This window comes from Eublepharis macularius, chromosome 3 (genome assembly GCF_028583425.1).
Source record: "Eublepharis macularius isolate TG4126 chromosome 3, MPM_Emac_v1.0, whole genome shotgun sequence".
Taxonomy (NCBI): domain Eukaryota; kingdom Metazoa; phylum Chordata; class Lepidosauria; order Squamata; family Eublepharidae; genus Eublepharis; species Eublepharis macularius.
In genome coordinates this window covers 71999350-72023197 of record NC_072792.1, presented here as the reverse complement: position 1 = coordinate 72023197, position 23848 = coordinate 71999350, and the positions used below count along the sequence as shown (strand labels likewise).

The 23848-nt window shown below is 41.1% G+C and overlaps 1 protein-coding gene across 3 annotated transcripts in view; it reads left to right on the top strand.

Moving 5' to 3' along the window:
- SMPX (small muscle protein X-linked) overlaps nucleotides 1-16715 on the top strand; it is a 58729-nt gene extending 42014 nt beyond the window's left edge. For all 3 annotated transcript variants that reach the window (XM_054974942.1, XM_054974943.1, XM_054974944.1), the window contains exon 5: nucleotides 10469-16715. The gene's annotated coding sequence lies outside the window, so the exon portion shown is untranslated. The remainder of the gene's footprint in view (nucleotides 1-10468) is intronic.
- Nucleotides 16716-23848: the final 7133 nt, after the last annotated feature.

Sequence of the window (23848 nt, the reverse complement as noted above, 5' to 3'; positions counted from 1 at the left end):
CAAACAACCATGAACATGGCCCTGTTCACAAACATGTTCCTGGTTGGCTGTTCATGGGGGCCAGCAGGCTCTCCTCCAACCATTATCCAAGCCAAGATCCCTACCGCACCACTCCCAGAAACCTTACCTGAGCAGGCAGCAGGAAAGGTAGCAATAATAAATAATAGCTTGGCCCAGAGCCTGGCAGCAGCTCTGGAACTTGAAAGGGTAGATCTCTATCCCACCACACACAAAGAAAATTCAAGCTCCAATGCATTCTATCAAAATGCCAACAGCAACTGTCTCTCTCCCTCTCCACTGTCCGCAAAGTCAGAGCTGGGAGCCCCCCTCCCCCCTGCTCTTTGCTCCCTGGTTGTAACAAATTTGGAGCTCCACACTTGAAAGGAAGACCTGCCTATCAAGCTAAATTGGGCTTAGATAAGGGTTTCCAGGGCAACAGCAGGAGTTCAGACAGAGTTCAGACAATCCCTGCCTAAGTTGCCAAGGGAATTGATTGCAGGTGCCAGACTGTCTGGCTTGACGAAGAGCAACGAACAAGGCTTGCAACGACCACCTGTTCGTTTAGAATGGGGCCTCACGAACAGCAGATTGGGCTGTTCATGGCTTTTTTGGGGGTTCATATTGCTGTTCGTGCCCATCTCTAGTCCCTACCTCCATTTTGTGGATCTATTGATCCACACTCTATGACCCAGTTCAGAGTTATACATATGATGGTTTGCAGTTTCAGTTCTCAATAGTAGTTTATCTCTTTTTATACATTCACTAATTTTGATTGTCTATTATAAAGATGAACCTGAGAGTGCTAAGAGTCAAAAGATATCATTCTGTCTCTTTAATTTTAAACTTGTTCAAAATCCAAAGCAGTATTATCTGTATAATATTCGCAACATATATATCACATACTAGTGACTTCCATGACTGTAACATGAACATGAAGTAATTATGTTCCTTGAGAGCATAAATACTAGCCTTATTTTGGGGTACCAACCTTTCTCCCAAAATTATTTTTCTGTTTGCTGCACTCTCTGCATTTGTTGTAATGTCTTTAAACATTCTGACTGTTTTACAAGTTTTTCTCATATTTGTTTGTCACAGCTATATGGAAGTGGAATGTACAAAGATCTAATAATATTGTATAAAATCACCACTCCCTTTAATTTGGACATGGTATGCTTGCTCCTGTGTTGTACTTGCAGTATATTGCAGAGGTTTGATGATAACCAGAATGAAGAATTCCATGATTAAAATTCCTTTGTATCCAAAATGAATCAGCTGTGATTAACTTTAAAGTAAAATTATCAGAAATAGTTGTCTGTGAACAGTGAGATTTTCACAAGAAATACTTCCTCCAATTTAACCGGTTGTCATCTTTAGGAAAATTTTCATTATGCTTTCTCTTTTTCTCTATTTCTATTGTTACAATTCACATTAGGCAGCCAGAAAGTCAGGTACTCTAAGATCAGATCATCATCAAGTAGAAATACAGGAGATTTTAACAAGCTGCCAGCCACCCAGTCACTGCCTTGTCCAGTATTTACCAATACTACATATACCATAATTAGCACTCAGAGCATGGCCAGTCCAAAACTGGCTTCATAGCACGTGAACTTACTGTTATTCTTAGTAATATCAGCAAAAGACACATTCTTCAGCCCCTCCTAAAAAGTAGGCAAACGAGAGGCTCCTCTGGTATCTGGTGTGAAGAACAAGAAGTGGACGAACCACACCTGGAGGGATAGGGCTACCCAATCCCCCATGATAACACAACAAGTAACTATCCAAATATTAATTCATAAGTTTGAATGGTCAAAATAGCTCAAATGTACAAGGTGACTAAGTGCTTACATAAATAACCATAATAAATACTCTTAAAATGGAGGAAGAATGCACGATCTGAACCCTCCCTACTAGGGTTGTCCATCACCTTGCTTTGTTAAGTAGCACTTATTGACTGCTGCCATATTGCTATTATATTATGTGTACTGTATTATTGAATGTTTTAAAAACTTTTTATGGTTTTATGTTGTATAAATTAATTTTAATGTTTTTTTAAAAAAAATTGTTGTAATCCATCCTGAGCGGGATGATAGATAGGGGGCAAGTTGCCTGGCTTATTGAAGATGGTAAAAAGAAGACCTGGTAGCCACAGTGATCTGATCCTTCATCTTCAGGGAGGGATCAGAAATCACCCCCAGGCTCCTAACTCTCAGGGCCAGTGTAAGCATTGCCCCATTGAGTATAGGAAGCCGTGGTCTCAAAACCATCCCTCCACGACTCAAGTACATGATCTCTGTCTTCCTAGGGTTCAGTTTCAGCCAACTTTGTCTCAACCATCCAGCCACAGCCTCAAAAGCATGCTCCAGGACACCCGGTGTCGATCCAGGCTGGCCATCTAACAACAGATAAAGCTGGGTGTCATCCGCATATTGGTGACACCCAAGCCTGAAACTCCGCACCAGTTGGGCTTGGTATTAAATAATAATGGGGAGAGTATTGCTCCCTGTGGCACACTGGTCGGGATAAGGAGAAAGTGGGAAGAAAGATCATGGCAACATGATTGAGCATCTGAGCAAAAGTTCAGAAACATGCCTGATACATGAACCTGAAAAGGACGGGATGGGGGGGGGGGGTACTTGTTCTCCAGTTTGGCTTAGCAAAAAAGAGCAAATTGGGTAAAATTTGGCCATTATTTCCAATGGGAAATGTGATTTGGGGATTTTTGGGGATCGGGGTGGTGGTGCATTTTAGGACTGAATTTTACCATATTTTCAGGGGTCCTAATTCTAGTTGCTCTCTAAAGACTCCCCAATTTTCATGAAGATTGGACTTTGGGAAGCCACTTTATGGGCCCTGAAAGAATTTGCCCCCTGCCACCTCCAATTTCCATTATTCCTTGTGGGAAAAACTAGGGAAGCTATCTTGGGGGCTGGGGAGGCAGTTTGCAAGCAAAATCCTCTGCATTTTCAGGAGACCTACTCCTCACTGTCCAATAAAGACCCCCAAGTTTCAGGGAGATTGAACCCCGGGAAAGGCATGATTGATGGGTTTCCCCAGTTGCTGTCATTTTCTCTCCACAATAGTAAAAAATAGGGTGGCTGATGGCACCTACTTTGGGGGGGGGCTCTAAAATGACCTCCCCAAGGTCCAAAAGCCTCCAAATAATCAGGAGTCCTACTCACTGTCCTCTAAAGACCCCCCCCCCCGCCATGTTCCAAGGAGACTGAACCCCGGGAAAGGCATGATCAATGGGTTTTCCCAGTTGATGCTATTTTGTCTCCCCAATAGTAAAAACTGGGTTGGCTAATGGCACCTACTTTGGGGGCTCTAAAACGATCTCCCCAAGGTCCAATCTCCCTGAAACTGGAGGGGGAGATCTTTAGAGGACAGTTAGCAGTACTGGGTCCCCTACTGCTAATTTTGTAGATTTGGTAGATTTATTTTGCAAAATGCCACCCCCATCTCCCTGGATAGCCCCCATAATTTCCCCATAGATAATAATGGAGATCGAAGGTGGCTGGGGACAAACAGGCAGGAAAAAGTTGATTCTGGCTGACTAGTTGATTCGACTAATTCCATTAAAAAGACAAACAGCTAGGTTGGTTGAGGTGCAGTCATTGCTTTAAATAGAAAGAACAGAGAGCTACAGAATATGTGCTATCTTAATAGACATGATAGACTTTTGCTGTCTCCCTTTAGGAGCTCAGATCCATATTTTATTAGCAGTTTAAGACTGTTTGTGAAGGTTTCGGAGGCCTGGTTTAAATTGCTGGGCTTGATTAGGACACATCTGCATGGGAATTTTATTTTTGAGTTTGGGATGTGTCCATGGTGTCTAATCTCTCCAAGACATATGTCAGTTGACATTTGTCTGAGCTGTTCCCCATCTGTCTGTAGAGCAGATTGCCGTGTCTGCATATTCTGATGTGTGATTGAGTTTTTATATACCACATTGTAACTCTCAGGATCCAGTCTGTGGGACAGCATAATTCTGACATGGCCAACTAATGGCAGAAGCGGTGCTCGTACTTTTAGTTTTTGGATCAAGTTATTGGTATGGTGCAAAACAACCGCTAACAACCATCCAGCTGTTGGTCAAGAGGGAAATCACTAAGTATTCTTTGCTGCATTGGCTGGCCTCCATCAGCCCACTCTCCAGTCTGTCAGCCAAGTTACTGGTTTGCCTGGGAACATGGAGGACAGAAGAAAGAAATGAATCAGTGGTTTGTTTATGTATCAATTAAATTTGCAGGTCAAAGCACACAACAACAGCAGATATTCCCAATGAAGATACTGCCCAGTAAATGGAGCTTGAGTTAGTTGCCAAGTACTGAAATCCCTACTGGTCCTCCTGAGTTGCATTTTTGCAGTGTTCCTGCCTTGAAAAGAAAAGGATCACATCATTTCAAACACTGAAACATGATACTAGTCGAGATGTAGTCTTTTTCATGTGGGAGGCCCAGGGTAATTATCCCCATTGCCCAGCCCCTTTCTTCAAAAGGTGATTGTCCTGAAAAAGGCAGTCAAAAGTCAACCGTATTATACAGTATTTACTAGAATCTGTGAGCCACCCAATTGACTAAGACTACAGCCTCCATAGCGAAATAACTTGTTGTCCTATGGGACAGTCAACACCTGGTTGTACTTTTTTATTCTCTCAGGTTTTTTTCTTTTCCAAAATTGTCCTTCAGGACTTTCAACTTTTTGCTTTGTACCATGTTTTACAGTTTATTTTTTTATCCTGTTTTCAGTGCAGCGTAGGACAGTTTTGCTGCAGCAACAGAAGACGGAAGCACTTTCCCCTTTTTCAGCATGCTGCTGTTGCTTAGAAACAGCAGGGACGCCCCCCCCCCCCGCCAAAACTGTGGAATGTGGGAGCCTTAATTGCAAGTGCTTTGTTGAAGCTGAGGAAATGAATAAGCTGAAACTGCTCAGGCTTAATTTCAACTGTGCCTATACTTACCATCTAGTTAAAAAGTTACACACAGATTAGAAATTGTGTTAACAATTGATGATTGTAAGACAGATTTAACGAAATATTTTTTCCATTCTTTTTTCTGATAACCACTTCATTATATAGAGTGGCTTTAAAAAAAAGTTTCAAGTAGCACTACAGAACTTTCAGTTTAAACCAGTGCTTTCTGTTTGGTGATTCTGACAGCTGTCTCTAACACTCTGTAGAAAAAAAGTATTAATTTAGAAAGGAAGGTGATCTCATTACACCATGAGATCACGTCAGCTAGTTAAAGTAATACACCCTAAAATCTGACCCACCACTCCACAAAGGAAAATATTTCTTGCCTACTAAACAGCAAAAGATTCAGTCTTGCATAAATGCCACAGAAATCAATGTGAAATACTGGTAGCAGGATGTGTTTCTAAGAACAGAGTTCAGAGTCATACTTTTGAAAACCCTGCAAAATACATTCCCATCCTGGAACAGGGACTGAAATATATTTTTATTAGCTTTCTTATCTATAGATCATAATGCACAAAAATGCATGCCAGTTTTACCTGTAGCCTATAAAGGATTATAAACTGTAACTTTTTTTTTACTGAAATCGAATTTTCTTTTTTTTTTTTTTTTGATAAAATGCCTTATTTACTGACCTGTTGTTTAAATGCTGAAGGAACAAAAGCTCTTTCCATAAAAAAATTCTTTTCACTTTTTCTCTGAAAACTCATGTAATCTTTTGTTCACTCAGTGAAATGGTGCAATGACTGGTTTATTTTTAACTTGCTCTCATGCAACTTTCCTTGTTACCCAGATGGGTTTTAATTCAGCAGCCTTTGCTGTTCTCCAAACTGCATAAAGGCCAACAGATTTTTTTTTAAAAAAAATCAACATGGGACATGTATAATAACTGGGACAGTGGTGAGTAATGTGTCTATAAATGGGTTCAGCTTCAGCATAAACATCACATGGGCTCTGGCTTGGATTCTTGTTGAGTGGGAAACATTTCATGCATCTTTGGGCACACAGCACACAATTGCTTGTTCTGCACTGGAAATATTAAGAGAACCCTATTCTAACCCAACCATGTAATTGTGGTTAAAGGTTATAAGACTGCAAAGGCAAAATGCTTAAGAGTGTTAATGCCACCAAAATGTGTTCCCTTTATGTATATGTATTATGCCAGTCTTTAATTAACCGAAGACCCAACAAACCAGCTATATAGGGTAAAGTCATTCTATCTAAATTTTACCCCATGTTCTTAGTGTTAGTGATTTCATTATGCATGCATTCCAAAATGTGACAGACAAGGCTTTAGCCCACATTCAGACTTGTATACTTTTAAAAAAGCAATGATCCTTCATGAAATTCTGTTTATTGCTTTAAAATGCTCAAATGTCTGCCCTAAGATGGGGGTGGGGAAAACCAGGCTTTAGAAGCATCTTGTTTCTTTTTGAAAATGCCACTCGCTAATTAATCTACTTGACAGTTTGGGAGAGGTCATAGTAGCCTAAAAGCTGAAAGGAGATGTCATGACAGATTTCTGGTATGAAATTAACAGGAGAGCAGAATGGGCTGGCGCTGTGTGGAACATCCAAAAATGAATATGCATGGCACCGAGGAACAAAAATCCACCAATCAGTCATTTCTCTAAAGCTTGCAAAGTATCCTTGTTCCCACTGAAGTCAATAACAAAACTCTTACTGACTAAAGTAATGAGCCAAGTAGAAATGTTTCTTAAAAAGCAAGATTGCACTGAGCAAAATAGCATTTGGTTGAAGAGCTGGGAGAAAGCTTCTCTGTGACAGGGCTGCAGCCTAACATGCCAAATTTATTACTGTTCCCTTCCACATTCTGTTGTTTTTTCCAGTTAGCAGCCATTCACTCGTCTTTGTCAGAGCTTGAATTTTAAACCTATTGTGTGTTTGGGAGCCCACAACTGAAGCAATGCAAGGAAATTTGTGGCTGAAGGGAATGTTCTTGAGTGAATTCTGTGGGGGAAGGGGACTAGGATGCTCAGTTTAGAGTAACAAACGGAAGCCCAACTCAAACAAAAAGTCATTCAGTGTGAAAGCTTTTAACGTCTTCAATAAGGGGAAATAATATAGGTTTTCCCACTGTAGTCCACATATAACTGGGCAAAGTGAAGTTGGGAAGAGAGGGGACCTTAAACAAGTATCTGATTCTAGATTGCCTGTTCTTAATACCAATTATAGCTATACAGGTGTTCCCAGAATTGGTTTATACTATTGATACAGGATGCAGTTTTCACAATACTAAGATGAACAGAACCATTTTAATATCCTTCTATGGACTCCACAAAAGTTGGTTAATCAGATGTAGAGATTCACAAGTTAAATTTAATGAGACCGTTCTTTAAACACTGGGTGTGCTTATTAATACACATACAATTTCTGGAAGTGACATAGTGCTTGGGGTTAATTTCACTGTAGGTTCCCAACCTCCAGGCAACAGAGATATTTGTAAAATTGTGCTTATTTACCCTATGGCATTGTTTATGGAAATGTCCTTGAAATTGATGTACTAATCTCATACTGTGTAATCCGCCTTGAGCCTCAGTGAGAAAGAAGGACTATAAATGACGTAAATAAAAATAAAATGATATCAAGCTGAGATCTCTCCCCTCCCCAAACCCATTCTCCACGCTCCACCCCCTAAATTTCCAGGAGTTTCCCAAATCTGGTACCCTAGGCCTATTCCATATCTGCAAAGGAGATGGCCTGTGTAAAGAGCACATCTGGAACCTTCTTAGCTGGAAAGACAACATGGAATTCTACTATACCTTTTATTCAAGCATTTCAGTTTAATTCAAAACGATATAAGGACGATGGGAAACTCCATATAGATATGCTGTTAATCTACATTGCTATTGCCTGTTATATGTCAATTCTGAAAGAATAATAAATGGCACAACCCACCAGAAAGGCCTCTTTCCCAAGAGTCCATGAAAGGAAAGGGAATTGCTTAGGATATTATCATATTGCATTGGTTCCTATTCTCTTATATAGCTTGTATGGCTTCTGAATAAGAAATTGCTGGTGCTTTGGTCCCAACGTCTACTGCAGGAGACACAAAAGCAGGTTCATCACATTGGAGGTGAAGACGAAGAATTTCCCTTGAATTCTGGCATAGGATAAAGTCTAAAAAAAGATAAGGGTAGAAATGATATGCTGATAATATTCTAAGACAAGTCAAGTAAATTAGACAACAATGTTCAGTGCAAACATGATAAATGTAATAGAGATGACTATTCATATAGAGCCTTATGTCTGGGAGCTGACTATTCAATTAAGTAGTGGCAATTTAAAGTGACTCGCTTTTTTCTGTAGGGTAGATGTTTCTGAATGTATATGAACATTCAGAAGCTGCGTTGTACTAAGTCAGAGCATTGGTCCATCTAGCTCAGCAATGTACATTCTTACTGATAGTGGTTCTTAGGGTCTCAGGTAGAAGTGGGTCTTTCCCGCCATCTGCTATTTGAGATCCTATAAATGAAGACGCCAGGTACTGAGCCCGAGGCCTTCTGAGGTCAACAACATTTCGCTTAAGCACATAAAGCAAAACAAAAATTGTGACTGAATTGTGACTTATGCATAGAGATATCCTCTGGTGTATAGGTATATCAAACTATGCTTTTCATTGGCATCTTTAATTGTTATCCAATTGATTTACTAACTGAGGAGCAGTACAGGATCAAACTAATAGGAGCTGTACACTTAAAACTGAGGACAAGGTTTGCTCTTGCCTGTATTGGTGTCATTTCATCCACCTACAGCTGCAAAGCTCTGAGTTCTTAGTATTTAGCAATACTCATAGCACCGTTCAGGACAGGAACAGCTAAAGAACATTTTCAAATGAAACTGCAGGAAGAATTTGTGTAGGCAGAGTGTAATTACTCAGATTGAAATGCAAGTACACTGGTGGTAGTTAAAGTCCCTCCAGCAAACTTGAGAAGTTGATTACTTTCTTTTGCTCTCTTTACTAGCATGAAAAGCTAATGGGCATGTTTCAGAAACAGCTCTTAATATGAGTGCAGATCTGTCTTGGTGCTTCTCTGCTCTACTAATTTCCAGTGAGACTAACAGCCTGATTAGAAACATGCTACTTGAGTAGGGATGTGCACCTTTTAAAAAGGTGGCTTTTTTTAATGTGGATTTCAGAAAGGGTATAAATACTCTTATTCCCAATTATTTGGGTCCTTCAATAACATTACGGCATTTGGGTTTGGGGGAAGGTTGGAATCCCCAAATTCTAGGGGTCTAGTATTCTCTATGGGGGACTCATTTAAGGGGGGTCTGGAGTGGCTGTTTTTCAAGCAAATGACACCAACATTGTAGGGAATGTAGTCTTGCATGTCCACTAAAGACCTTCCATTTCAAGTGGATTGGATCAAGGGTTCAAATTTTACAGTTACACATAGCTCCCTTAGATAGCGCCCCTAGTTTCCCCCATAGAGAATAATGGAGATTGGAGGTGGATGAGGGCACCTTCTTTGGGGACCCATATAATAGCCCCTTGGTGTCCAATCTTCATAGAACTTGGGGGGGGGGAGGTCTTTAGAGGACAGTCAGGAGTACGTTCCCTGAAAATTTTGTAGATTTCTTTTGCGAAATGCTACCCCCATCCACCTGGATAGCTCCCATAGTTTTCTCAATAGAAAATAACACATATTGGAGGTGGCTGGGGGCACCTTCTTCAAGGGGCCATAAAATGCCCCCCCCCCATAAAATGCACCCCAAAGTCTAATCTTCATGAAAACAGATAGGGTGTCATTAGAGGACAGTTAGCAGTAGGTTCCCCCAAAAATTGGTAAAATTTGGTCCAAAATGCCCCCTCAGGCTCCCAGAAATCCCCCAATTGCGTTTCCCATTGGAAACAATGGCCAAATTTTACCGAATTTGCTCTGTACTGCCAAGGAAGATTTGAGCATGCACAAAGAGAAGGTGCATAATGGGATACCATCCTTCGTCTCAGAGGAAAACATGCCTGTCCATACATGGGATCGACTGCTGTGTGCCTGAAGTGTGTGAGTGAACAGGAAAGTAACGAGGGAAACATATGTAAGTGCAATCGCGTGCTCCACACATGTAATCTGTCTCGTGTAGTTCAGCTCTCATTAGCTCTAATCTGGAGATGTGCACACAAAACAAGATCATGCATGAGACTCAAAGATAAAAAAGCATGTACAGTGTGGAATACCCATTCCCATCCATTCTGAGAGATTGATGGACTGGTCTTGTGAGTCTGCACGTACATCAGCCTGGGTTTGTTGGATTATTCCTATGCAGCACCGTCCTGTTCTGGTACAAAGCAGACTTCTTTTCTCTTGACTCAATAGGATCCTGTGCAAGTTTGGTGTTCGTGAATTTTTGGCAAGAGTTTTATAACAGGCCGAACATGATTATGAATCAGTACAAAATAATGTGTTAATATTTGGAATATTTGGAATGTATGTATATTTTCTTCGAGTACACAAAATTTGCTTTTTTCTTGCAGGTCTTCAAAAACCATGTATGGAGATACTAAATAGATTGTAATGAAGACAGATCATGAAACAAATTATATATTTATAAGAAGATTGTGACTGTCCTAGGTACAAGTCTACAAGATACTCTATAAAATATCTTTGCATATTTATATCAACTTTCTTTTTATCTGTTTTGCTTAATATAAAGCACATGGATGATATAAGTAAAAACATGTGTGCACATGCCTGAAAATGAGTTTGATCATATCAGTAGAGGTAAATGCAGTACAATTTTAAAACAGAATTCAAATAAACCATTTTCCAGAAAACAAGTTTTCATTTTTTTTCTTTTTCTGTTCCAAGGAATATGAGAATAAATTATATGAAAATGAACACTGTATGCAGATGTAGAATTAATATCCATATGCAACAGATATGACCCAAAGAACACAATGTCCCATTGACTTCAATAGGAACATTAAGCTCATGCTTAACCTTATGCTATTGAAATAAATAGTGTTTAAATATGCTTAACATTGGGTGAATTGTGTCCAATATATTTTATATGTTCTTTAACAGATAAGGAATCATTATGAAACTAGGTAAAATAAAAACAGAGACAAACTCACAAGATTTTGCTGTTCAAGTGCAAAACAATAATAACCTTAACACCACTCAGAATGGTTTACGAAGTGTGTTAATATTATCCTCACGACAATCACCCTGTGAGGTAGGTGGGGCTGAGAGAGCTCTGACTGACCCAAGGTCAGCTGGCTTCAAGCAGAGGCGTGGGGAATAAAAGTCCTGCTGCTCTTAACCACCACACCAAACTGGCTCTCTTAGATAGTAACTTTTTAGATAGATAGATAGATAGATAGATAGATAGATAGATAGATAGATAGATAGATAGATAGATAGATAGATAGATAGATAGATAGATAGATAGATAGATAGATAGATATTAATAGGATCCAGTTTTTTTAAAAATTCATAAATCTTTGTTTTAATTGCCTGTGAAATTGAGTCTGTTTCTCCCATTCCTCTTTGCAGAGACAATCCCCCCTGAGGTGGCTTTTTACTTTTACTTTTTAAAAAGCACAAGAGACCATCTCAGATCGCTAATCTTCAATCCTAGAGTTTTGACTAAATTTCATGGATTTCAAGGACTCACTTCCTCCAGGTACATGGGCACAGAACTGCAGAGTAACAGTAATACCTAAATCTTTGCCTCTTAAAGAATAATGCAGATTGTTGGAAAATCTCACAGACTCCCCAAGCCTTGTTCATTATTTCTTCTCTGGCGGAAGAAACACATCCAGTTGTTTAATGTGCACAGAATCTTTCTGCCATTGATTGAACTACATATCAAATTATACATGATAAACCAGTGTTTTCTTTATTCTATTCAAAGGCTGTTTCCTCACAGCCCATTGTTTCCACCTTTTTCCTGCCTAGGGTGTGTGTTTTGCTGAGTTGCCCCGACAACTCCTCTTCCACATGCAGTACCAAGTGCTTGCCTTTGGTCGTGAGGTTGCAGGAAAACGTCCAAACAGTCCAAAAAAAAAGTTTCTGAAGGAAGGTTGGGCACTTTCATCATCATAGACTAAAGCAACCATTCCCTTTTAATTTTTTTTTTTACTTTGCACATGTGCAATCACATGCAGTTAGTGTTGCAAGCAGGCTTCTATGGCTGAATAGAAATGTGAAGAGGGAAGGGCAAGAGCTTCAGGGGAAGATCTGAGCAGAGACTGAGAGGAGTAGAAATGCTTCAAATTCAGAAATGCTTCAAATTCATGTCGGAAAATAAAAAAAAGGAACCCACAATAAAAGAAAATATCAAAGCAAGCATGGTCCATGTAATAATAACATAATAATAATAATGTTTGATTTATATACCGCCCTTCAGGACAACTTAATGCCCACTCAGAGTGGTTTACAAAGTATGTTATCATCATCCCCATAATAAAACACCCTGTGAGGTGGGTGAAGCTGAGAGCGCTCCAGAGAGCCATGACTAGCCCAAGGTCATCCAGCTGGCTTCAAGTGGCGGACTGGGGAATCAAACCCAGTTCTCCAGATTAGAGTCCTGCACTCTTAACCACTACACCAAACTGGCAGGAAACTCAGGAACTGGCTCTCAGGATACTCAGGAAGCCCAGCAAAAAAACCAAAATGCACATGGTTGGCAAACAATAACATGTGCATGCTTGGGGAAAAGCCACCACAGTTCCAAAGGTGAACTGCACCTCTAAGGACACGCGGAAATGGCCTAAGGCTTCTGCTTCAATAAATTGGTCTCATAAGCCTACTATATTTGCTTAATGAAGACTTCTGTTTCTTTCTTTTTTGTGTCTTTTTATTTCATTATTTTTGAAAAACAATGCTTGACAAAAAAAGAACCAAATCATATTACAGATTCTTAAATACATTAATACAATAATAAGCGCAAAACTTAAATATGTAGGCCTAGTTATTCAGTTGTAACATATTATTGCCTGTATTTATTTTTACTAATCTAGTTCATCTAGGTTCCTTTTGGCATAATAATTTTGGTATAAGTATTATGATTTGGGTCTACCTTATGTTTAGATTGTAGATCATTAATCCTTTCTAAAAGCTCCTTCCTTGCAGCCTGTCAGGTTTTTTGATAGGTGGCTGAGCTTATTGTGATGTCTCTAAGCTTTCCGCTTCTCACCTAATAATTGCAGAAGTATCTTGATTTTTATTTTGCCTTTCATCTAGCAATTGCTGAAGTACTCTGTCCAACTCACGTATTGGGTTGGATCCAGCAATACATGAGCAGAAAGGAAGACGTACTTAAAATTCTGTTTATGGAAGCAGTAGCACAAGGACTGCAGCAGCACACCACACTTTAATACAGTTTTTAACATTGTTCATATTGGGCAACGGACTGTTCAAGAGATGTTTCATATGATTTAACTCTGAAATTGTTTTAGAAGAAATATCTTTTATGTTATGCACACATGAAAAAGGTAGTGGGGATACAATCTGTTTCACAACCAGACAGTGAGGAGTAATTTTAGCACTTCCATTTGGCACAAGGACCATTGCTGCTCACACAGAAATCTTACTTGGGATCCAAACATGGTACTCACAAAAATTACAGATGACTAGAGGAAGCCCAAAGTTGATTACAGTTGTGTAATCAATAATCAACTGGATATTTTGAATACCTTTAAGATGGGCAATATCTTTGACTGTAGTAGATCAATCCAAGTCAACATTCTCTGAAGGGCCTTCATATCTGGATCTTACCTTTAGTCTACTATGTCTAGCTTTTTCCGTTGTTCTCCAAGAGTTCATGCCTCACGACTTATACCTTGTATGGTTGTCAACTACTACAGAATATGCCAGAATTTTAGCTTTTGCTATATAGCTTATGTACACCAATGTATGTGCATTTTAAAGAACCTAATAGCTAATTTAAAAACATATAAGACAAGATTCTACACAGTTCCAGCAGAAGGTCTTGAATACATAAAGCAGATAGAATTTCAGCAAGCTTGCATTATATTTACCCAAAACAAGGCTAGGCTAAGCTGATGAGATGTTACCAACTGGTCAGGAGAAACAGGATATTTCTGCTTCACCCTCTTTGAGATTGCCTTTTATCCCTCTTTCTCTCTTCTTTGAAATCTTGAGGGCAGTTGCCAAGGCACCCATGCCTATGTGGGCCTTCCTGATTGAACATTGCCTTTGATGCATGTTCCCAACATGCTTGGATATTTTTACCGATACAAGTTCATGACACATGGTATGAGTTGTTCTCAGTTTTAGTACTCAGAAACTGTCTACTTTGGTAAATTTCCCTTTTGACCATTGACATTTTTCCATCCATGATCTTTATGTTCCCACCTCTTAAGGGCCTTGAATCTTGGGTGGTCTTCCTACCTACCAGATCCGTTTTCTTGAACTCCATGGTCCAGCTGTATTCTTATATCCATGATTATGCTTAGTTCCAAACCTTTTCCTCTTAAAAGCAAATACAATTGATTGTTAATTACAGAGAGAGAAAGAGAAAGAGAGAGAGAGAATGAGAGAGAGAGAGACTTAGTTCCCCTTGGTCCAATTCCAGTCATTCAGCAAACATAGACTTCAGTAGACTCTTGTGGCATAGTCCAAGAGTTCTAGCACAAAACCTGAAGCGTGGAGGCATTTCTCCTGTTTTCAATTAGCATGTAGATGCCCATTGAGCACCCCAGGGAGATAGGAGCATCTTATCCATGATCAGATCCAATGTGGTTGTGGAAACATTTAAATATCCAGTGATGTAATGGAGCTTAATTGCATGGGTACTGGTGCTGAAGAAAGAACACATTATCCTGTCTTGTCCATAAGGCTGAGCTATTTAAAAACAGGAAAAGTGACTCCGATAAAGCTGGGTGAATGTCTAAATAAGTACAATGGAAGCACTCAAAATGCAAATTGATATTTATCCTCAGAAGAATTTAGATCAAATGGATACCAGGAGAAATAAAAACTAGTTTTCAAAAGATCAATTAAAATGGAATATCCAGGCATGTTCAGAAGCCTTCAGTGCAGAGAATCATTACTTGGAAGGAAGTTCTCAACTTCAGCCATCCTCTGCACTACAATTTTCCCCTTACCCCTGTTTTGATATATTTAGGAAAGAATGGGAAAGGAAGCAAGGAGGGCAGAAACTGACAAAAAGTTGGTGGAACACACAGCAAAGGAAAAACATAGAGGGCGGTGGTGGTTGCGCTTGGATCATAATAGCATAATAATTTCTAAACAAATTACTCCCATATCTGACATATTACCTATAATAATGAATTAAAAATGATTGGCAGAAAGAGAAGAACAGAATTGCATCCAGTTTATTTATATATATATATTAGATATTTAGACCCCACTTTTCTCCCCAGAGGGGAATCAAGCTAAAAGGGCTTACAATATGTTCTCCCCTCCTCTGTTTTAGTCTACAATAGCCCACAGATGCAGGTGAGTCCATGAGAGGTTGATGGCCCAAGGTGACCCAGCGAATTTCCATGGCAATTTGAGTTTTCAAATCCAGCTCTCCCAGATCCTAACCTGACATTCTGACCACTACAACACAGTGGTGACTTCTCTAGCAACTCTTCACTGTTTCCAATATTTCTCTGCTGAGGCATCTCAACTTTGAATTGTCCTCCCGGTAACTATTCACCTGGCACCAAATTTACTATATTTTTGGTGCCAGGCAATGGCCTTTCTACTCACGACATTCTGTGATTGTGGCTCTGATCCTGCACTTGGTTTCAGCTTTACATTGCCTTAATTCTGTATTGACTTATTTTGACTGAACATATCATAACCCGTCTGGAATCAATTCAAAACCTTTTCATTAGACGATTGCTTGCCCTACCCAAGGGGACCCCTGCAGCCCTAATGAGGGCAGAACTTGGTCTGCCTTCAGTTAGAGCTAGGGTTCATTTGGCCATACTTAAATTCTGGAGCAAGGGTAATACTGTTATTACCAACACTTTCAGCAAGCAATGCTTTCAGCTGATGACACACAGTGACTCACCCTGGGCAGCTTGCTACAATAACATTCTTGTTCATTATACCATTCCAGATGATTTGTTGGGGGTCTTAAATAATGGCCCCAACTTACAAAATTGGGTCTACAGATGTGATGCTTTCTTGGACAGTCTTACAATTTCCCTGTCCAGATCTTCCCGTTGGTTTAAACTGATCAAAAGAGATCGTGTTAGATCTCCTTATTTAGTGAATATCACATCCCAAAATCTCAGAAAATCATTTACCTCCCTGCGCTTTCAAACAATGCCGACAGCTTTACTTACAGGGAGATACCATCAAACCCCAATGGCTCTCCGTCTCTGCATATGCGGTGCCTCAGTTCCTGAGGATCTTCTACATTACACCTTATATTGTTCCATGTATGCAGTGGTTAGAGCTAAATTTCTCGCCAACTTATTAGTGGGGCGTAACTTTACTTCTGATATTGACAAATTAATTTTTTTTGTTATCTGATACTGATTCTTTTGTCACTAGCAGAGTATCCCCGTTTGCCTTAGCTGCAAAAAAGATTAGGGCCAAGATTGTTTCCTCAGAAACCTAACTTTTCTTATAACTGTCTGGTATTTATTAAGGTCCCATTTTAATTGTATTCTATTTTTATTATTTTAATAACTGTATTTTATGCTTGTAAGATTTCTATTTTTGCTGTTTTTAACTTTGTATTGTGACGGCCTTTGGCCATATACAATTAAACCTTCTTACTTCTTGACTACAGTTCTTATTTTGGTTTTATTCTGGGTCACTTTTATATCAGTGTTATGCTGTTGCTGAGCTTTTAAAGATTCTCCCTCCATGCTATATCATTAATTGGTTTTTATTTATTTTAGATATTTATTCTTTATTCTTTATTATTTTCATGGGAGTATTGTTAGCTGCCTTGGGATTCAAATGATTAAGAGTACAAAGTATAAAAAGCTGAAATAAATCTCCAGTGTCCAAATTGTTACCCCTGGCACCAAGAAAACCAATATATTAAAGCACAAAATGCAGTCTGTTAGCTTCGTGTTAGAAGATGTCTACTGAAGACATGTTTTGTTAAGTGTTAAGTTTTCTCCTCTGCCACTCTGATCACCATCTTGGTCCTGGCTCCCGCCCACATACTCATTCATCCACTCATCCTCTCTTTAAATGTTCAAGGTTATTTAGGATAAATCAAAGCATGCTGTTCCTTTTTTTCTGCACCTAGCTTTGGCCTAGCAAATAATCTCTCTTGAGGTCACTTAACTCTTCTAAATGTCACACAACTGTACAAGCACATGTGACTTGGGAGTAGTACAAACTGCCTACATGCCCAAATGATACACCAGTGACTCAGTCTCTAAATTGTGTTAGTACCTGCATTTTTTTCTCATGCGCTTTCCCTGCAAGTACTGTAATGTGAAACAATTCACCAGCTGCTATTTTTATTTCTTCTTTAGGTGATAAAGAATATAAATATTAAATAGTAAAACAGAAAACATTTGAGATTCTCATGGACCTCATGCTAGTAATGCTATGTGTAGAATTATGAGAAGCAATTGACTGGCTGAATCCCACAGATCAGACAAGTTTAGTCTTTATGGAAACTGCCAAGAAATTCTATCAAGTGACAGTCATAAAGGGATTTCAAGCCACATGCTGTAAACTATATAAATATGCTTTAATAGAGTTGAATCTTGTATTGACTGTGCATTTCTTTCAACTGTAAGATGCGGCTATCTATTAATTTTTATCCTGGTCATCCTCAAAGGAGCTCAGAGTGGCATAGACAGTTCTCACCTTCACTTTGCAAAAGGTCGGAATATCCACACAAAATCAAAAAACCACTGCTATGGGGGAAAGTTGGGAAAGGAGCTTGGGATTCTGCACTCTGATTTCATTCCCTTCCCATATGAGTTCCTCCTTTGGTATACCACCCATGAATCCTCTTGCATCTGTAGTGACTTGCAGAGAGAAGGTGAAACAATTCACCAGCCCCAAAGGCCCATACAGATGAGGCCCAACACTTTCCTTCCTCCTGTGCACCTCCACTTCCAGCCTCTAAACTGTGGCATATAGCTTATAATAACAGGTTCAGGGCACACGAGCTATTCAATCATTCGGTGACAATTTTGCAAATACTGCCATTTGATTTAAGAAAGCAATTGTAGAAAACTAGAAATGGAGACTTAAAGCCACTTGCAGGTGCTAATACTTCCTTTCCTTTTGTTAGAATATGTAATTAGTCAGCTCTAGAGGGCACCCTGGGGCTCCTTTGTGATGCTGAGCTGTGTGGGAGAGGGCAATCTTTTTCAAAATCCTTCTTAAAAGTTTGATTCTATTAACATAATTGCAACCATTTATAACTAAATCAAAATGCAACTCCCTGTGCCCTTAAGATTAGATTTCACTCTCACAATTGCAATTCTTATACAAACTAGTGGCAGGCAATAGAACTATTGTTTTTATCCGGACACGGGAGACTTTTCTGGATGCTAAGGTCAAAAAATGGGAAATATACCCTGTCAAATCACTTAATGCCAAGTATGATGTACTGAAATATTTTGGGCACAAGTCATACGACCAAAGGAAAATTGGGGACAAATTTCCTTGGGAAAATTCATTTTTGTAGTGGTTTCATCTAGTCTAATCAAGGCAGCTATTTGTTAGTCCTATCATTTTTTGACTGTGATTAATATTGACTGTGGGCATTTCTTTGAGTGACTCTATATACATGTTCACATTTTTTTAGTATTTTCCCAATTTCTGTAATCACAGTCACCATATGTACATTAGAATGGCAGAAAAATGGACTTTTATTGCTGTCATGCTTATGGAGGAGGCAGGGCCACAATGGAACACACATAAGATGCCATCCTAGGCAGGATTACACCCTTCTTAGCTCACTGATTTCAGTAGACTTAGAATGGTGTACCTTTGCTTAGGATGGCACTGATATTTATCTCTGCATGGCTTATGACCTGGAAGTTAAGTATGAATGAGTCTGTGTAATGTGACTTTGAGGATGCATCCCTAGAGAGCTGCCCTTTAATGTATCCAGGGTAAGTCTTCACCACTGCAAAATATGTGCCAACAAATTACTTCTGAGTAGAAGGCAATTGAGCAAGGTCAGACACAAACAGGCATTAAAAAAACAGGTTCAGAGTAGAGATGGGCACAACCAGCAATACGAACAAAAAAAAGCCATGAATAGGGATGTGCGTTTCGGCATTCTGAATGCCGAAAGAATGCCGAAACAAAAGTGTTTCGGCTTCTTTCGGGGAATGCCGAAACGTTTCGGGGAATGCCGAAACGTTTCGGGTAGCCGAAAGAAAAAAGCCGAAACGTTTCGGGATTCTTTCGGCTTTCTTTCGGCTTTTCAATGGGAAAATGCCTCCGTCTTCCCGGACGTCTGGGGGAGGCATTTTCCCACCGAATAAGCCCAAAATTGGTGGGGACCTTCCTCTAACCCTTCTCTAACAACCACCCAAGTTTCAGACAGATTGGACTTTGGGGGGCCACGTTATGGCCCCCCAAAGCAGGTCCCCCCATCCTCCCATAAGAAAGCGAAGGAGCAGCATATTGTTAGCATGCTGCTGCTCATCTTTCTTCATTATTTCCTATGGGGAAAAAATGAAGAGGCAGGCTTCCTTTGCCAGGGGTGGCATTTTGCATGCAAAATGCCCCCTTACCCTCAGGGGCCCTTCTCCCACCCCTCCTCCCACCCCCCACCAAGGCTCAGCCTGCTCCCACTTGGGGGGGGCATTTCATGGCCTCCCCAAGTAGGTGCTCTAATCTCTACCACTGACAGCTGGGGGAGGCTTGTCTTGCCAGGGGTGGCATTTTGCATGCAAAATGCCCCCCAGCCCTCTGGGGCCCTTCTCCCACCCCTCCTCCCACCCCCCACCAAGGCTCAGACTGCTCCCACTTGGGGGGGGCATTTCATGGCCTCCCCAAGTAGGTCCTCTCAGCCCCTAAAGTCCACCCCTTACAGCCCCACACAAACCCAATTCCCCCCCAGCTGCCACACACAGACCCAAATCCCCACATTAGCCCCTCACAGACCCAAATCCACCCCCACCTGCCCCACACCCATAACCCCAGGAACAGGCTGGCAAAGGCCAGCCCTCTCCCTTTGTTCCCTATGCTAGGAACTTCTAAACTCTCTTTCCCTGGGCAATTCTGCACAGCCCAGGGGTGCCACAATGGTGGGCACACTTCTGAGTGCCAGCTGGTCCCTGTGAAAGAGCACCTGAACCACAGACACCCTCCCTCAAATTCCCCCACCACCTACAGAGATGGCTGGCCAGCCAGCCCCATTGTTCCCTATGATGGGAACCAACTGCACAACAAAGAATAAAACAAGAACAACACAAAATAAAGTTTTAAATTTTTTTTCTCCCTTCCAAAGTACATGTAGGCAAAGCATTATGACATATTACACCAGCAGTCCCCCACACAGAAAAATAACACAACTCACTTAACATCAGAGAATCACAAAGAACGATTCCTGTCAAAAACACTTTATTTCTTGAACAGCTTTAGGTTACACAGCAGGGGGGAACACCAAAGGGCATGGCAGCACTATCTTACACAAACATAACACAACTCACTTAACATCAGAGAATCACAAAGCACAATTCCTGTCAAAAACACTTTATTTCTTGAACAGCTTTAGGTTACACAGCAGGGGGGAACACCAAAGGGCATGGCAGCACTATCTTACACAAAAATAACACAACTCACTTAACATCAGAGAATCACAAAAACACAATTCCTGTCAAAAATACTTTATTTCTTGAACAGCTTTAGGTTACACAGTAGGCGGGCACAACAGGGCATGATAGCAATGTATTACAAAAAATAATACAACCCACTTCACCGTTTTTGACAGCAATTGTGTTTGTGTGATTCTCTGATGTGAAGTGAGTTGTGTTATTTTTGTGTAGTACACTGCTTTCCTGCTCTGTGGTGCCTTCCTACTGTGTAACCTAAAGCAGTTACAGAAATAAAGTGCTTTTGACAGCAATTTTTTGGTGTGATTCTTTAATGTGAAGTGAGTTGTGTTATTTTTGTGTAAGATACTGCTTCCATGCCCTTTGGTGTTCCCCCCCTGCTGTGTAGCCTAAAGCTGTTCAAGAAATAAAGTGTTTTTGACAGGAATTGTGCTTTTGTGATTCTCTGATGTTAAGTGAGTTGTGTTATTTTTGTGTAAGATAGTGCTGCCATGCCCTTTGGTGTTCCCCCCTGCTGTGTAACCTAAAGCTGTTCAAGAAATAAAGTGTTTTTGACAGGAATCGTTCTTTGTGATTCTCTGATGTTAAGTGAGTTGTGTTATTTTTCTGTGTGGGGGACTGCTGGTGTAATGTGTCATAATGCTTTGCCTACTTGTACTTTGGAAGGGAGAAAAAAAATTTAAAACTTTATTTTGTGTTGTTCTTGTTTTATTCTTTGTTGTGCAGTTGGTTCCCATCATAGGGAACAATGGGGCTGGCTGGCCAACCATCTCTGTAGGTGGTGGGGGAATTTGAGGGAGGGTGTCTGTGGTTCAGGTGCTCTTTCACAGGGACCAGCTGGCACTCAGAAGTGTGCCCACCATTGTGGCACCCCTGGGCTGTGCAGAATTGCCCAGGGAAAGAGAGTTTAGAAGTTCCCAGCATAGGGAACAAAGGGAGAGGGCTGGCCTTTGCCAGCCTGTTCCTGGGGTTATGGGTGTGGGGCAGGTGGGGGTGGATTTGGGTCTGTGAGGGGCTAATGTGGAGATTTGGGTCTGTGTGTGGCAGCTGGGGGGGAATTGGGTTTGTGTGGGGCTGTAAGGGGTGGACTTTAGGGGCTGAGAGGACCTACTTGGGGAGGCCGTGAAATGGCCCCCCCAAGTGGGAGCAGGCTGAGCCTTGGTGGGGGGTGGGAGGAGGGGTGGGAGAAGGGCCCCAGAGGGCTGGGGGGCATTTTGCATGCAAAATGCCACCCCTGGCAACACAAGCCTCCCCCAGCTGTCAGTGGTAGAGATTAGAGCACCTACTTGGGGAGGCCATGAAATGGCCCCCCCAAGTGGGAGCAGGCTGAGCCTTGGTGGGGGGTGGGAGGAGGGGTGGGAGAAGGGCCTCTGAGGGTAAGGGGGCATTTTGCATGCAAAATGCCACCCCTGGCAAAGGAAGCCTGCCTCTTCATTTTTTCCCCATAGGAAATAATGAAGAAAGATGAGCAGCAGCATGCTAACAATATGCTGCTCCTTCGCTTTCTTATGGGAGGATGGGGGGACCTGCTTTGGGGGGCCATAACATGGCCCCCCAAAGTCCAATCTGTCTGAAACTTGGGTGGTTGTTAGAGAAGGGTTAGAGGAAGGTCCCCACCAATTTTGGGCTTATTCGGTGGGAAAATGCCTCCTCCAGGCGTCCTGGAAGACGGAGGCATTTTCCCATAGAAAAAAGCTGAAAGAATGCCGAAATAATGCCGAAAGAATCCCGAAAGTCGAAAGCCGAAAGAGATTCTTGTTTCGGCTTTCGGCTTTAACGATAGAGAATCTTCTTTCGGCTTTCTACTTTCGGCTATAGCCGAAAATTTTTCGCTTGCACACCCCTAGCCATGAACAGCCCAGTCTGCTGTTCGAGAACAAGCTGTTCGTGAGGCCCTATTCTAAATGAACAGGTGGTTGTTGCAAGCCTTATTCGTTGCTCTTCGTCTTGCTGTTTGTCAAGCCAGACAATCTGGCACCCGCAATCAATTCCCAATTTAGGCAGGGATTGTCTGAACGCTGTCTGAACTCCTGCTGTTGTCCTGGAAACCCCAATCTAAGCCCAATTTATCTTGATAGGCAGGTCTTCCTTTCAAGTGTGGAGCTCCAAATTTGTTACAACAAGGGAGCAAAGAGCAGGGGGGAGGGGGGCTCCCAACTCTGACTTTGCAGACAGTAGAGAGAGAGTTGCTTTTGGCATTTTGATAGAGTGCATTGGAGCTTGAATTTTCATTGTGTGTGGTGGGATAGGGATCTACTCCTTCAAGTTCCAGGGCTGCTGCCAGGCTCTGGGCAAAGCTATTATTTATTATTGGTACTTCTCCTGCTGCTTGCTCAGGTAAGGTTTCTGGGAGTGGTGCGGTAGGGATCTACCCCTTCAATTTCCAGGGCTGCTGCCAGGCTCTGGGGCCAAGCTATTATTTATCATCGGTACCTTTCCTGTTTCCTTCTCAGGTCAGGTTTCTGGGAGTGGAGCAGTAGGGATCTTGACTTGGATGATGGCTGGAGGAGAGCCTGCTGGCCCCTACGAACAGCCAACCACGAACATGTTTGTGAACAGGGCCGTGTTCGTGGTTATTCATCATGAGTCCCTGTTTGTGGATGGCAATGAACAATGAACATCATGTTCATTTTTTTTTCTGTTCGTGCCCATCTCTAGTTCAGAGCAGAACAGACAAGGTTCACTTAAGACCAAAAGTTTCCATTGTACTGTTTACCCTATTCAGCATTTTGTCTATGGTGGATGGAAGGCATACCAGTAATCTTAAGTGCCCACAACATCTGTTCTCTACCTCGGAAGTAAATAACTAAAAAAGAAAAGTGACTTACTTGAGTCACTTTTCTACTTTCACCCATAATAACAACATCAATTCCAAAAAAGTAGGAATAATAATGTTACCTTAGAAACGTGGAGAATATATTGAGAAAACAAAACAAAGACCCTACATTTCTTGTTTTTGCAGAAGATTATCCACATAGTTAGCAGTGTTGTTATATTTTGTTCCACTCATGGAGTAGAATTGGTTTCTGAGGCTAACTGATCTCATCAAAGGATTCTGTAAGAGAAAATAGAGGCTTATTCTTCTCTGTGATGCTTGAATGCAGAGAACTGGCAGACTGTCAGGGAAGGCAGAAATCAGGTTATATGCACATA